This window comes from Cetorhinus maximus, chromosome 9, assembly GCF_964194155.1.
Source record: "Cetorhinus maximus chromosome 9, sCetMax3.hap1.1, whole genome shotgun sequence".
Taxonomy (NCBI): domain Eukaryota; kingdom Metazoa; phylum Chordata; class Chondrichthyes; order Lamniformes; family Cetorhinidae; genus Cetorhinus; species Cetorhinus maximus.
Genome location: NC_135887.1, coordinates 11,290,790 through 11,304,766, shown reverse-complemented (window position 1 = coordinate 11,304,766; position 13,977 = coordinate 11,290,790). Strand labels below are relative to the sequence as shown.

At 43.9% G+C, this 13,977-nt stretch overlaps 1 protein-coding gene across 1 annotated transcript in view; it reads right to left on the bottom strand.

The window, feature by feature from the left end:
• dusp14 (dual specificity phosphatase 14) overlaps positions 1-13,977 on the bottom strand; it is a 36,598-nt gene that overhangs the window by 7,520 nt on the left and 15,101 nt on the right. The window contains exon 2 of the mRNA XM_078548033.1: positions 13,302-13,479. The gene's annotated coding sequence lies outside the window, so the exon portion shown is untranslated. The remainder of the gene's footprint in view (positions 1-13,301; positions 13,480-13,977) is intronic.

Below are 13,977 nucleotides of genomic sequence, written 5' to 3'. Positions count from 1 at the left end.
TGCCCAGTCTTGAGTTGCTAGATCTATTCAAAATCTATCCCATTTAGCACGGTGGTAGAGCCACACAACATGATGGAGGGTATCCTCAATGTGAAGATGGGACTATGTCTCCACAACGACTGTGCGGTGCTCACTCCTACTGATACTGTCATGGACAGATGCATCTGCAGCAGGCAGGTTGGTGAGGATGAGGTCAAGTATGTTTTTCCCTCTTGTTGGTTCTCTCACCACCTGCCGCTCCAGTCTAGCAGCTATGTCCTTTAGGACATTGAAGTCCCCCCACCCAGAGTACATTCTGTGCCCTTGCCACCCTTGGTGCTTCCTCCAAGTGGTGTTCAACATGGAGGAGCACTGATTCATCAGCTGAGGGAGGGCAGTACGTGGTAATCAGCAGGAGGTTTCCTTGCCCATGTTTGTCCTGATGCCATGAGACTTCATGGGGTCCAGAGTCGATGTTGAGGACCCCCAGGGCAACTCCCCCTAACTGTATACCACTGTGCTGCCACCTCTGCTGGCTCTGTCACCCAGGGATAGTGATGGTGGTGTCTAGGGCATTATCTGTAAATGTATGATTCTGTGAGTATGACTATGTCAGGCTGTTGTTTGACTAGTCTGTGAGACAGCTCTCCCAATTTTAGCACAAGCCCCCAGCTGTTAGTAAGGAGGGATTTACGGGGTCGACAGGGCAGAAGTTGCAGTTATTTTTTTTAGTGCCTAGGCTAATGCTGGGTGGTTTCATTCCTTTTAGACTCTTGCAATAACTTGTAGTTAGTGCATTCTATGCTCTTTGATAAGCCTTTCCATGCAAATAAATTCCGATCTCCCTCTTTACAAACTGAAGCACTTCCCTCAAATCCTCAATAAATCTGAAAAGTGCAAGCTGAGCTATCCAAACACTGCCGAGAGCGTCCAAGCAGCTGTGTCTGTGAAAAGCCAGAAATTCTCAGCCTCTGATGACACTGGTCTCTTCAAGGGAACGTCCCCAACTTGCAAACAGTGCTAGAACTGCTCCAATAAACCTTGGCTGAAAAGATCTTGAACAATCCATGTGTGTATCCCATGGTTACAGACATACAACAAGGAAGATTAAAACTTTTCAACATGCTATTAAATGTAAGTTAAATATATATAAAAAAGTGCTGGACCTGAGAAGAATTACATAAAATACACAAATTACGGAATTACACAAGAGATCCAGCAGCCTCCACAGCCTGGTTAATGTTTCAGGATTCTGTTGGAGTGTCAACACCAAAAACATAATGAACCTTTTTTTTTTGCTCTTTGCAGATATGGATGTACTTTTCAGTATAACATCTGGCTCTTCCTGGATCAGCATGGTGAGAATCTCAGCTAACTTTGAAAAGCTTGACCAGCATAATTGGCAATTAAGGAGGAACGTGCCTTTATACAGCAACCTCCATGACATCTTGGGGGTGGTTCAAAAATGCTTTCCGGCCAAAGTAATTTTTTTTTGAAGTGGTTGTCACTGTTGTAACATAGGAAGGTGTTAAAGGTATTGATTTATGTGCACAACGTGTTATAAACATTTGTAATCCATCTCCACATTTAAAAGATACATGGGTAAGCGGAGACACCTTCAGCGCAATTCCCAATTACTGGACGAATGCTGTGCTAAGGACAGAGGTCCGAATTATTTTATGATTCAGGATGAAAGACAGAAGCTCTGAGGGTGACAACGGCAGACCACAAACATTGTTTATCCATGTCTATTACAAATTAATAATGTATTTTGTGTGATTAAATATTGATAAACCTGTTCTAGTTCCAGTTTTGTTCAAAGAGAACAAGGGTTTTTCACAGCGAGGCTGTGAATTCAGCAGTTGGGCGATTTTGGCTTTGTTCAAAGAGTCATTCACTTGATACTTAGTGTTGGTCAAAATAAGATGTCATTGAAGACTGAGGACAGACTGTTGTGCCGTGCCAGCACAGACTGTTTTCACAGGGGTGCTGCTTGAGGAGAGGATATTATCCAGGTCACAAAGTTCCTTGTTGTGGAATCAGTTTTAGCTTTCGCGGGGAAATGCTCACCGACACAGTTGTTTCAAATTTCACTATGATTTGCGAATTATTGAGAAGCAGATGCATAACTGCGTCAAACAGCTGCCATTTTACAGGGGGGTTTACAGTACAGCTTTTAAACTGGCTTTGGATCAAGAATAGACGAAAATGATAAGAAATGTCTCTCACCCTGTATACAATCGCTATATGTAGGGAGAAGATATCGTGGGATGCTTTTAGCAAAAAACAAAGGCTCTATATGGTATGTTAATTAGACCAGAATATTTATGATGCAATGGAATATAGAGCCATGCATTGACATTGTGGGTCCTTAATGTTGCAGTGTTTTTAACCTATTCTGGTACTCCTGCAAGATGGTTCAACAGTGGAAGTTGAAGGCTGTTGAATTTCCACTGAGGGTATTGGAGCCGACCATGTTGGGAAACCTCAGACATCACTGGCCACCGATGACCTCGCTGCGGACTGCTGGGGCTCATGTTTTAATCTGGGCATTCTGGCAGAGTTAGCTGTCTGGTACCAGCAAGGGCACTGACAGAAACAGAAATACCTGGACAAACTCAGCAGGTCTGGCAGCATCGGCGGAGAAGAGTACAGTTGACCTTTCGAGTCCTCATGACCCTTCAACAGAACGTATTTGACTACGTGTTCTCAGACGCTGCACACATGCTTCCTGGCAGGCAGCCCTGTACACTTAGAGGGTCCATGTGATATGCCAGAAACTCCTTTAGTATGGTGGGCCCTCAAATTCTTAACCTCTACCCTGCAGTGTCTCCAGCAAGCTCCTTCTTGAGCCATCCTATTCTCCTACCCATGCTGCAGCACACTTGCATTAAGGTGCAGCTCCAGCTGATGACCCCGCCCTAGCCTACCCTCTGAACTACAGATGGTGCCAATCTCTGACCTGGTGCCTGCAAATGCAAAATGCGAGTGATGGCTCCCACTGTGCAGTGCTGCCCTCTGTCACCTTCTTCTGCTCCTTGAGGGCTGAGGTGGAGCTCCTGGTGTTCAAGTGGGGTTTTAAAAAAAAAGGGGGCAAGAGTTAACATTTTGTGGCATGGGTGAGAAAAGACAGATGGTTGACTTTTGAATGCAGAGTGATTTGTCACACATCATCTCCAATTATTCCACTCTTTTTATATTTCACAGATGTAACCCTTTTGAATATTATATTTTTTACAAGTTCTTTGCACAGTACTTTTTTGTCCTTAATGCCATTTTAATTGTTCTGATCTTCCACTTTGGAGGCAGCTCATTTCCCTTTCACTTATTTCTCTTCGATATTAAATTCACACCCCTCAGGTGCTCCCATAAATCATTATGACATCACTTTTTCCCTCCCACATCTCTTACAGATGGGTCAAATTCTATAAAAACATTATTTAAGCTGACAGGACTCAGGTAAAGGTGGTTAATTCTGCTCGTCTCTTTTGGTCTTAGGTTTTATTTATCTTATTTAAAATTTATGTTATCTTCTCTTTTCCCACTCCCCCGCTCAAATTTCACAGATCTGCTTTTCCAGTTATAATCTGAATCCTGGACTAAACTGATCAACTCTTAAACAATAAATAATAATGAAGTTGCTGGTTAATTAATAGCTTAACGAATTACTGACTAGGTTTATTGAGTGATCAGTCTTCTGATCCCAAATACTTATTAACCATTTAACAGCAGCTTGAGTATTTAAAAAAAATATTTAATTTCTCAATGAAGATACATTCCATTGAGAAATGACAAACTCCACAGGGGAAGTGATCCATTCAGGGCTAACTAAAAGGAGTTAAGGATAGTGTTAGATTAAGAGAAGAGGCTTAAAATGTTGCCAAGAGAAAGCTCAAGGACTGGGAGAAGTTTAGAAACCAGCAAAGGATGACCAAAAAAAAAGGGAGAAAATTGATCAGGATTCATAATCCTTCGAGTGACCCCTATTTCTGGACTCCCCAGCCAAGAGAAATTTCCTCCCAAAATCTACCCTGTCAAATACCTTAAGAACGTTATACACCTCAATGAGGTCGCCCCTATTCTTCTCAACTCTAGGGAATATAGGCCCAATCAACTCAATCTCTCTTTTGCACCGTCTCCATAGACTTGACAGTTTTTCCCGCCCCCCCACCCCCCCCAAAAAACATTATTCGCTCAGGACACGACACAATATTCTAAACTGTAAACTAAAGAACGGCTTGTATAGGCTCAGCATTAACCCTTTGCTGATTGAACATCTTCAGCATTGAGACTACTAAAATCCTCTTTCAACTTCATCCTTGGCTATTCTTTCATAATTTGTGAGGAAGGTATGTTCCCATTCTTTCTTCCCATGTGCTTATGCTATGCACTTGTATAAATATCCTCACGTGTGCAGGATTCATGTCTCCCGGTGAACCTATGATGTTCTGCTCAACAGTCAGGAAAGTGAGGTTTGAACAAAACGCACGGAGCGGAGAGGGTGTTATGCAAAGCTTTTGGTTTAAACAGATGTCCCAATGTGAAAAAAAGTTTCAAAAGAATATTTATTTCTCCCCATCTTTCTCTTAGTTTACTTTCCTCCGCAAAGCACTGATTCATTGGCGGCCAGACTTCAGATGCTCTCAATTATCGATCCTCTCGGGCGGCCAGACTTTCCGGCTTTGCCGGGATAATCCCGGATTTTCATCAAATGTCCCAGAGTCCCAACAATTTCCTAAAAAATTGATCAAATGTCCTCATTTACAGTTTTTCCCTTTTTGGGGCAACCTTATAAACCATGTCGACAGGGGACAAGATGGCAGAAAAATACCAATGCAGCTGGAGGGTAAACCAAGTACAGCCTGGGATGATTGACAGTTGATCCCAAGGAGATACCCCCTCCCCCCCCCCAGCCCAGGTTTGCCCTCCACAAGCTCACGCAAGGTCTGTCCGGGCTACTCTCCTGGAGGCGGAGTCGACATCGTCTCTTGGCAACCATGAGCTCGCTGATGGTGGGGGGTGTGCAGCTCCAGACAAAAGCACTCAGTTAAGGGGGGTCAGGGAGAAAGAGCTCACTGCCACACTGGAGTGGAGCACAATCACACAGACTCTCATATCCCCTTATTGTGTAACTCTATATTACCAGGTGGTCAACGTGTCCCCGTTTCAACTTTTGAAAAATCTGGTCATTGGCTATTCCTCAAGAGGAATATCACAGTGGAGCCCACTCCTGCCTTCTCACAACTTCCGCTCACAGGCCATATACCCTTTCCATCATCGGGAATTAACGGCTATGGGATCAGAAGTGCGAACTCTGACCGATTCCCCCCTCCCTAGCCCAGGTATGGGGCATGTGTAGCATCCTGGCTGGGATCAGATAACTCAGATACAGGCCAGGGATCCTCCTGCCACCTTTTGAACCACAAAACATGAGCTGGGGAGTCTGAATTGTCTTTCAGAAGAGATGTTACACAGCAGCCCTGTCTGCCCTCTCAGGTAGGGAGATAGAAAAAAAATCCCGTGGCACTAATTTGTAAAAGAGAGCAGGGGAGTTACGCTGGGTGTCCTGGCCAATCTTTATCCCTCAATTAACATTAGGTTCTGATTATTTAACACAGTGCTGCTTGTGGGAGCTTGCTGTGCACAAATTGTTTGCCGCTCCATGTTTGCATCCATCTGCAGCATTGGCTCTCACCTATCTCTCAATGACAGGCTGATAAAGCACGAAGCTTTATATAAACATGCATTTATATAGCAGTGCTTTTCATGATCACCAAACATCTCAACGTGCTTTACAGACAGTGAAGTATTTTTCTGAAGTGTAGTCACTGTTGTGATGTAGAAAATGCGACAGCCAATAGGGGTTCAGCAAACTCCCACGAACAGCAACCTGATAATGACCAGATAATCTGATGAGACAAATATTGGGCCACGGCACTGAGGATAGTTTTCCTGTTCTTCTTCAAAGTAGTGCCGTGGGATCTTTGACATTCAACTGAGTAAGCAGATGCAGGTCTAAGTTCAAAATCCCATCCAAAAGATGGCACTTCCAATAGTGCAGCACTCCCTCAGTGCTGCATCGGAGTGTAAGCTTTGATTTTTGTGCTCAGGCCTGGGCATGGTACTGGAATCCTGAACCTTGTGATTCAGAAGCCAAGAGAGTGCTACCAACTGAGCCATGATTGACACACTTGCGTTTCTAGAGCGCCTTTCATAACCTCAGGATGTCCCAAAGCATTTTACCACCATGAAGTGCAGTGCAACAACTGTTGTAATGTAGTAAATATGGCAGCCACTTTGCACACAGAGCTCCCAACGTAACAATTTCCATGGCGACCAGTAACTTTTAAAAAGAAATTCGAACTTAATTAGCAGAAAGGATGTCACGACAAGATTTCACATTTTAAGACTTATACTGTAACAAAAGGCGAAAGGCACTATTGATTAAACACTATTTTTGGAGACAATTATACTTTCAACCACAACATTCCCCTTTTTCTTATAGCACAACAAAAAACACACTTCACAGATATGCTTTACACTGTCAAGTAGACATTCAATTCTCCCAGAGCCTGTCCAAGGTGATTCTTAGCTCCCGAGGGTTTATTTCTGTTCTTTTCCTTTCTTAACCTGGAAACTTTTAATCTCAGAACTGTCTTTTGCAGTGAGGATTCTTTCCTCAGGGGATTCTTCGTCTAGCACAAGCTAAGTGAATCTTCCAGCCTCATTGTAACTCCTCGTGAATTTGGTCCTTTTAATCCGAGCGCAAACTCCCACCTGCATTCCTGCATGGTGAACCACATTGTATTGCTGCCTACAGTTCATCTCCCTCTCCCAGATCCTGGCAGACTAATCTCATCAGGTGAGTTTTCAGGGGTGTCTTAGACCCTTCCCCTCTCAAAGCCCATCTCCATAGCAATGTGAATCATAAGGGCGCCTTGTGTCCAGATAGAAATGTTGATTAGTTATCTTTAAGACTCCAACTCTCTTTTATCTTGGAAGTAAATGGACAGTTTAAAGCACAACTGTTAACAGCCTGACTTTTTCAACATTTTTCTGAAACGTTGGAGACTTTCAGTCTACCCACTGTTAGCACATAGGCTACTGCCATTATCTCCAAGTGTGACCATCTTACACGTTATTTCCGGCCAAAAATTCTGGGCCTTCCTTTAATCTCTAAACAGTCAAACCACCCGGACTTGCTGACAGGCAGACTTCAGAACGGGTCACACGACCCCATTTATTTTACCTTAAAGACACAGTCCCAAAACATAAGATTACGAACCACATAATTGTAACACCTTATCTTAAGGGCTTATCCTAAGAAACATTGAACAGATTGGGCCTATACCCATTGGAGTTTAGAAGAATGAGAGATGGTCTTATTGAAGCATATAAGATCCTGAGGGGGCTTGATAGGTTGGATAGAGAGGAATGGGGGAAGACTAGAACCAGAGGATACAGTTTAAGAATAAGAAGTCTCCCTTTTAAGATTGAGATGAGGAGAATTCTTTTACTCTCAGAGGAAATGTGTGGGGAATTCTCTTGTGGAAACTGGGTCACTGAATTTAGTCAAGGCTGAGTTAGATAGATTTTTGATAGACAAGGGAGTCAAGGGTTATGGGGGTCAGACTGGAAAGTAGAGTGGAGGCCACAACCGGATCAGCCATGATCTTAGTGTACAGCAGAGCAGGCTCGAAGGGCTGAATGGCCTACTCTTGCTCCTAAGTCCTATGTTCCTATGATACCACTGCAATAATAACCAGATTACATTTTTAAAAAAAAAAGACTATTACTAATTGAGGGATAAATATTGGCCAGCGCACTGAAGATAACTTCCCTCACTCTTTTTCAAAACAGTGCCTTGGGATCTTTTTATGACCTGCCTGCGAGGGCAGACAGGGCCTCGGCCTAATGTCGCATCGAAAAAGTCAGCCACTCCGACCGTGCAGGTACTGGAGCGAGCGTCAACTCGACGCTCGTGCTTCAGTCTCTAAAGTGGGATTATGAATCCACAATGTTCTGACTCGGAGGAGACGGGGCTACCGGCTGAGCCACAGCTGACACACTGACTAATGCATCTCTAGCTGTCAAACCCACAGGCAGTGTGCTTCGAGGCAGGATCATCTGGGTTGTGGGTGCCCTCCAACAACTCCTAAAACAAAATTAGAACACTCCGCTCCAGAGGGACACGGATGCATTTTCAACTCATTAAAATGACAGCACACCGCTTGCAAAAATCCATGCTGTTGGATGGAAGGTAATTTTATTTAGCTTCCACGGTGAAAAACTTCTTTCTGTTCAATTTCCTGATCTAATTAGAACAGGTATTTAATTATTGGGAGATGAAAGGGTTGCGGAAATTTGGAACTCTGCTAATCACTCCTTTCCACGTGATCTAATGGAGACGCTTAGCAAGATACATAGATTCAATAGGATAGGTAGAGAGAAACAATTTCCTCTAGTGAAGCCAGCCAGAATAAGAGGCCATAATCATCATATTTCTATTCATTTGTGAGATCTGAGAATTGTTGGCAAGGCCAGCATTTATTGCCTATCCCTAATTGCCCTTTGACCCAGCAAGTGAAGGAATGGCGATATATTTCCAAGTCAGGATGGTGTGTGGCTTGGAGGGGAACTTGCAGGTGGTGGTGTTCCTATCTATCTGCTGCCCTTGTCTTTCTAGGTGGTAGGTCCATGGATTGGGAGGTGCTGTTGGAGTAGCCTTGGTGAATTGCTGCAGTGCATTGTGTGTGTGGTACACACTGCAGCCAGGGTACGCCAGTGTTGGAGGGAGTGAAGGTTTAAGGTAATGGATGCGGTGCCAACCATGCAGGCTGCTTTCTCTTAGATGGTATCCAGCTTCTTGATTGTTGTTGGAGCTGTACTCATCTGGACAAATGGACAATGTTCCATTACACTCCTGACTTGCGCCTTGTCGTTATTGAAAAGATTTTGGAGAGTCAGGAGGTGAGTTACTCACTGCAGAGTATCCAACCTCTTGGCCTGCTCTTGTAGCCACAGTAATTGTATGGTTTCTGGTCAATGGCGACTCCAGGATGTTGATGATGGGGAATTTGATGATGGTAATGCTATTGAATGTCATGGGGAGATGGCTGGAGTTTCTCTTGGAGATGATTATTGCCTGGCACTTGTGTGGCACAAACGTTACTTGCCACTTATAAATCCAAACCCAAAATTTTGTCCAGGACTTGTTGCAGGCAGGCATGGAGTGCTTCTGTATCTGAAGATTTGCAAATGGAACTGAACATCATGCAATCATCAGTGAGCGTCTCTACTTCTGACCTTATGATGGAAGGAAGGCCATTGGTGAAGCAGCTAAAAGTGGTTGGGCTTAGGACATTACCCTGAGGAACTCCTGTAACAATGTCCTGGGGCTGAGATTATTGGCTTGCAACAACCATAACCATCTTCCTTTGTGCTAGGTATGAGGTATGACTCCAGTCAGTGGAGCACTCTCCCCACTGCCTCCACGCCACCCCCAATTTTTACACTGGCTCCTTGATACCACACTCAAGGGCAGTAACTCTCACCACATGCCAAAAATCAGCTCTTTTGTGCATGTTTGGATCAAGGCTGTAATGAGGTCAGGAGCCACATAGTCCTGGTGGAACCCAAACTGAGCAATGGTGGGCTGGTTATTACTGAGTAACTGCTGTTTGACAGCACCGTGGACAACATCTACTATCAATTCACTAATGACGGAGAGCAGACTGTCGGGACAGTAATTGGCCTGATTGGGTTTGTTCTGCTTTTTTATGGACAGCAAAATGTGAGCTATTTTCCGCTTTGGTCAGGTAGATGCCAGTGTTGTAGCTATACTGGAACAGCTTGGCTGGAGGCAGAGCTAGCTTTGATGCACAAGTCTTCAGCACCACAGCTGTGTTATTGGTGGGCTCATAACTTTTGCTGCATCCAACGTGCTCTAGATATTGTGTAAAGCAGATTGAATTGGAGGAAGACCGATACCTGTGATAGTCAGGGACTTCTGGCTAATGACTGCAAATTCTTCAGTCTTGTTCTTTTCACGCATGTGCCCTTGCCAACCAATTTAAAAAATAGTTTGCTTGACTATTGAGGAGATATAACACTTTTAAAAATACTTCTTCAATATGCTTTTTAAAAGTGAGGATACAGGGTACCCAAATTCAACCAGTTCAGTACCTTTCAAAAATGTGATTTATGTTCATAGAAATTATGAATGGATGGGACTAGGTTAACTGATGCTAGCACATTGTGATGGGCTGAATGGTTCCCTTCTAACCCATGTGTCATAGATGCTGCTAACTTGTCGTTTTTTGTATATAGTTTAGAGTTTTCAGGGATAAATCGCCCAAGAAACATGGGGGGAAAAAAAACAAATAAAGTTAATCTTCATTGGCAACAGGAACTTGCCACAAGTTCACCAGTTTGATCTGGGCCTTTTCTAAAGTAATTCCCTCCAGTATAATTACCTTATGACCAAGAGGTTCATTGTTTTCATTTACCTTGAAAGAAATATGATAATGGGCCTAAAATTAATTAGCATTACAGAGCTGCAACAAATGTCTTCTGCAGAGTCCTAATTTCTTGTACAACGACTTACAAAGGAGGTCAAAGTTCCAGAAGATTGGGGGGATGGGGGGGGGGGCACCCAAATTTTATTGTTCAGTACCCAAGAAGCGAGAGGGTTTTAATCTGCAAGTGTTGCTATGTGGCGATGCTGTTTGTCACTGAAAGACTACAAATCAGATACCCAAAAACTTGCAACCGCACACATGTGCCAGATTGAAGACCCACCATGTAAAGTGCAGGGCGAGCTCAGCTGGATGCCTCTCGCTGAGGCAACTAGATTCAAAAAGGAAACACCAGCCGGGGGTCGTGGATGGGACGGGGCAGCTTTGCTTGGAGTTTAGGGACCGGAGTCAGTCAAGCAGTGCGGGTGCACTCCAGCTCCCTACCCTCTAACTCCCTCATAAATCTTCAGATTGATTTAGGGCAGCCATTTGTGGTGCAGCGCTCCTAATAGCTCTTTGCACTCAAATAAATTATTTTAACCTCCCCCCAATTAGTTTCCAGTAATAATCCGGAGCTTATGCTCCCATGTCATCCATTCAGGAAGCAGTGGAAATAATCATTACAATTAACCCCTCTCATGTCATTCATAGATTAATGGCACATGGGAATTATTTAAGTCAGGTTAAGTGATCCCAATGGTGGCCTGTTCAGGTGGAGGGCTGATGCTGTCAGGTCATCGCTCAAATCCAGCTAAAATATCTGTGCAAAGTATTTCAGACTAATGTCAAACATCTAAGGATCTCAGCTTGTGATGCACAAATTTCCTCACAATTTATGAAGCCCTAGAATTACATGAGGGAAGGGGGCAGGGAACGCAGTGCCCTCCACATTCATAGAAAAGTTACAGCACAGAAGGAGGCCATTCGGCCCATCTTGTCCATGCCAGCCCGAGGACATCCAGGTGCCCTTTCTAATCCCACCTTCCTGCACCCGGCCCATGGCCCTGCAGCTTACAGCACTTTAGGTGCAGATCCAGGTACTTTTTAAAAAAAGAGTTTAAAGTTTCTGCCTCTACCACCAACTTGGGCAGCGAATTCCAGACACCCACTACCCTCTGCGTAAAAAAGTTCTTCCTCATGTCTCCCCTACACCTTCTGCCACTTATCTTGAATCTATGTCCCCTGGTTCTAGAATTCTCCATCAAGGGAAACAATTTTATCCTGTCCATAGATGAAAACAATACAGGGGCCAACCTACCTTCACACAGTCCTGCACCAGAGTGTTCATTGCTGTTGTAAGTTTAAAAAAGGTCCCGTCAGTACGATTACGCATGCTGCTAATTTTGCCACAAGAATGTACACGAATCATAATCGTCCCTCGAGTGGGAACGCAAAGAGCTATGCCAACTGTGATATAATGGCATTCGTCATTGAAGCAGCTTCCACTTGTGCCTTACAGTGTGCAACCCTTCGCAATGTCCTTCTCACTAAAAAGACAATCAAAAAGAAACACGATGCCCGCATTGACAGAGAAGTGAAAATGAATTGGGAGTACTGAGGGCCAATGTTGACTTCATTCAACAAGTGAAAAGGAGCAAGAATGTTAAAGACTCAGGAGCAAGGTCCAGCGTATTGGATAATGAGCTCCTGTCATGAAAATGGCACATTTGAAATGAAACGATTTACAGTTTTACAAGTATATTCATTAATATTAAATGCCCGAGCTTTATCAAATAAATATTTTATGTTTCTTTAGGAATGGATTGTGTAGAAAGGCCCTGCTTTACAATAACCGCCCTGTCCTCTCTCCTCCCCTGGTGGGTAGCTGGGAAGCTGTTTGTTGGCCATTGCCTGTTTCATCTGACTTTAGCTTTCCTTGCCAAAAATAAAACAAAAACCCCTTTAATACAGAATTTAGTTAAAATGAAGTTAGAGCCCTCCTCCACACTGTCAAAAGATGGAAGTGCACTTTCTAAATATTTGTGTTATTTTCTGTTGCACTGAGGAGATTAAACCAAACTTTGATGGTTTCCACTTCCAACTTTGATGGTTTCCACTTCCTGCAATAGAGGAAAGGGAAGACTTGCATTTATACAGCGCTTTTCGAGACTTCTCAAAGCGCTTTACAGCCAATTAAGAACTTTTTAAGTGTAGCCACCGTCGATGCCTGTGACTTCTGGAAGCTGACTGTTTGGAGGGACATTGGAAGAGACGAGTAGAAACAGAAAGCTCAGCTGGCTGAAATGAGGGTCGAGAGAAAACAGAGGCCTGCGAATCCTGGACTCAGCCCACTGTGTTCCTCAGTAGCAAATGTGGTAGAGACCATCATGCCAAAGTTGGGCTCCTGAGCCACACCAGGCGATGCTTAACTGAAGAGTTGACTACAACAGTGTAAACCATCGCCTTACGAGACAGAAGACTGCCAACAACCACAGTGACGTAATGTAGGAAACATGGTGTTCAATTTGCACACAGCAAACTCCCGCAAACAGCATTGTGATAGTGACTAAATAATCTGTTTTAGTGTTGTTGATTGAGGAATAAATATTAGCCAAGACATCAGGGATAACTCCCCCCTTCTTTGAATTACATCCACCCAAGATGGCAGATAGAGCTTTGGTTTAACACCTCTTCCAAATTTGGCTCCTCCAACAGTGCAGTACTCCCTCAGTACTGCACTGGAGTGTCTTTTTTGTACTCAAGCCCTGGGGTGAGACTTCAACCTTGTGACTAAAAGACAAGAGCGTCACCAACTGAACCAGGTTTGACACGCATCCAGAATTGCAGGGCCGATATGAATTTTACCTCAGTTAAACTTTGCAAACACATCCAGATTTCTTCCTTCCACTCCTGAAGTCATTCAGCTCATCCGCTGGGGTTCAGATTCACTTGGTCATGTTCTAGTGGCTTTGCTCAAGTGACCAAGGGGTACACTCCGTTCCTGGATCCGAGTGTATAACCTGGGCTAACATTCAGTGCTGAACTGAGGGAGTGTTGCATAAGAAAATAAGAATTAGGAGCAGGAGTAGGCCATTTGACACCTCAAGCGGATTCAATAAGATCATGGCTGCATTTTCGGAGGCATTATTTTTTGGAGGCATTACACTGAAGCCATGTGTCTGCTGGAGTGTCTATGGGATTATTCTTGAACAACTAAGGAGGTCCCCCAATGGCCTGGCCAATATTTATTATTCAACCTAACCCGATCAAGTGACCATTTTTGTTACTGTTGAGATACCAGTTCATCTACCGAGCCTGCCCTTTGCTACCTTAAGCATCAAGATTAGGCACCCGCACATGCTCTGGCCACCAGTCACGAACCAGGAAAATCTCAAGACCGATCAGGGATAAAAAAAACGGGGAAATTCTTCTCCGATCTGTGATCAAAACCAGTCCAGAATACCTCTGGAATTAATTTTAGTCAGCAGGCATCAAGGTTCTAGCACCAATTTCAAACGAATCTCATCTTCTTACACTCGTG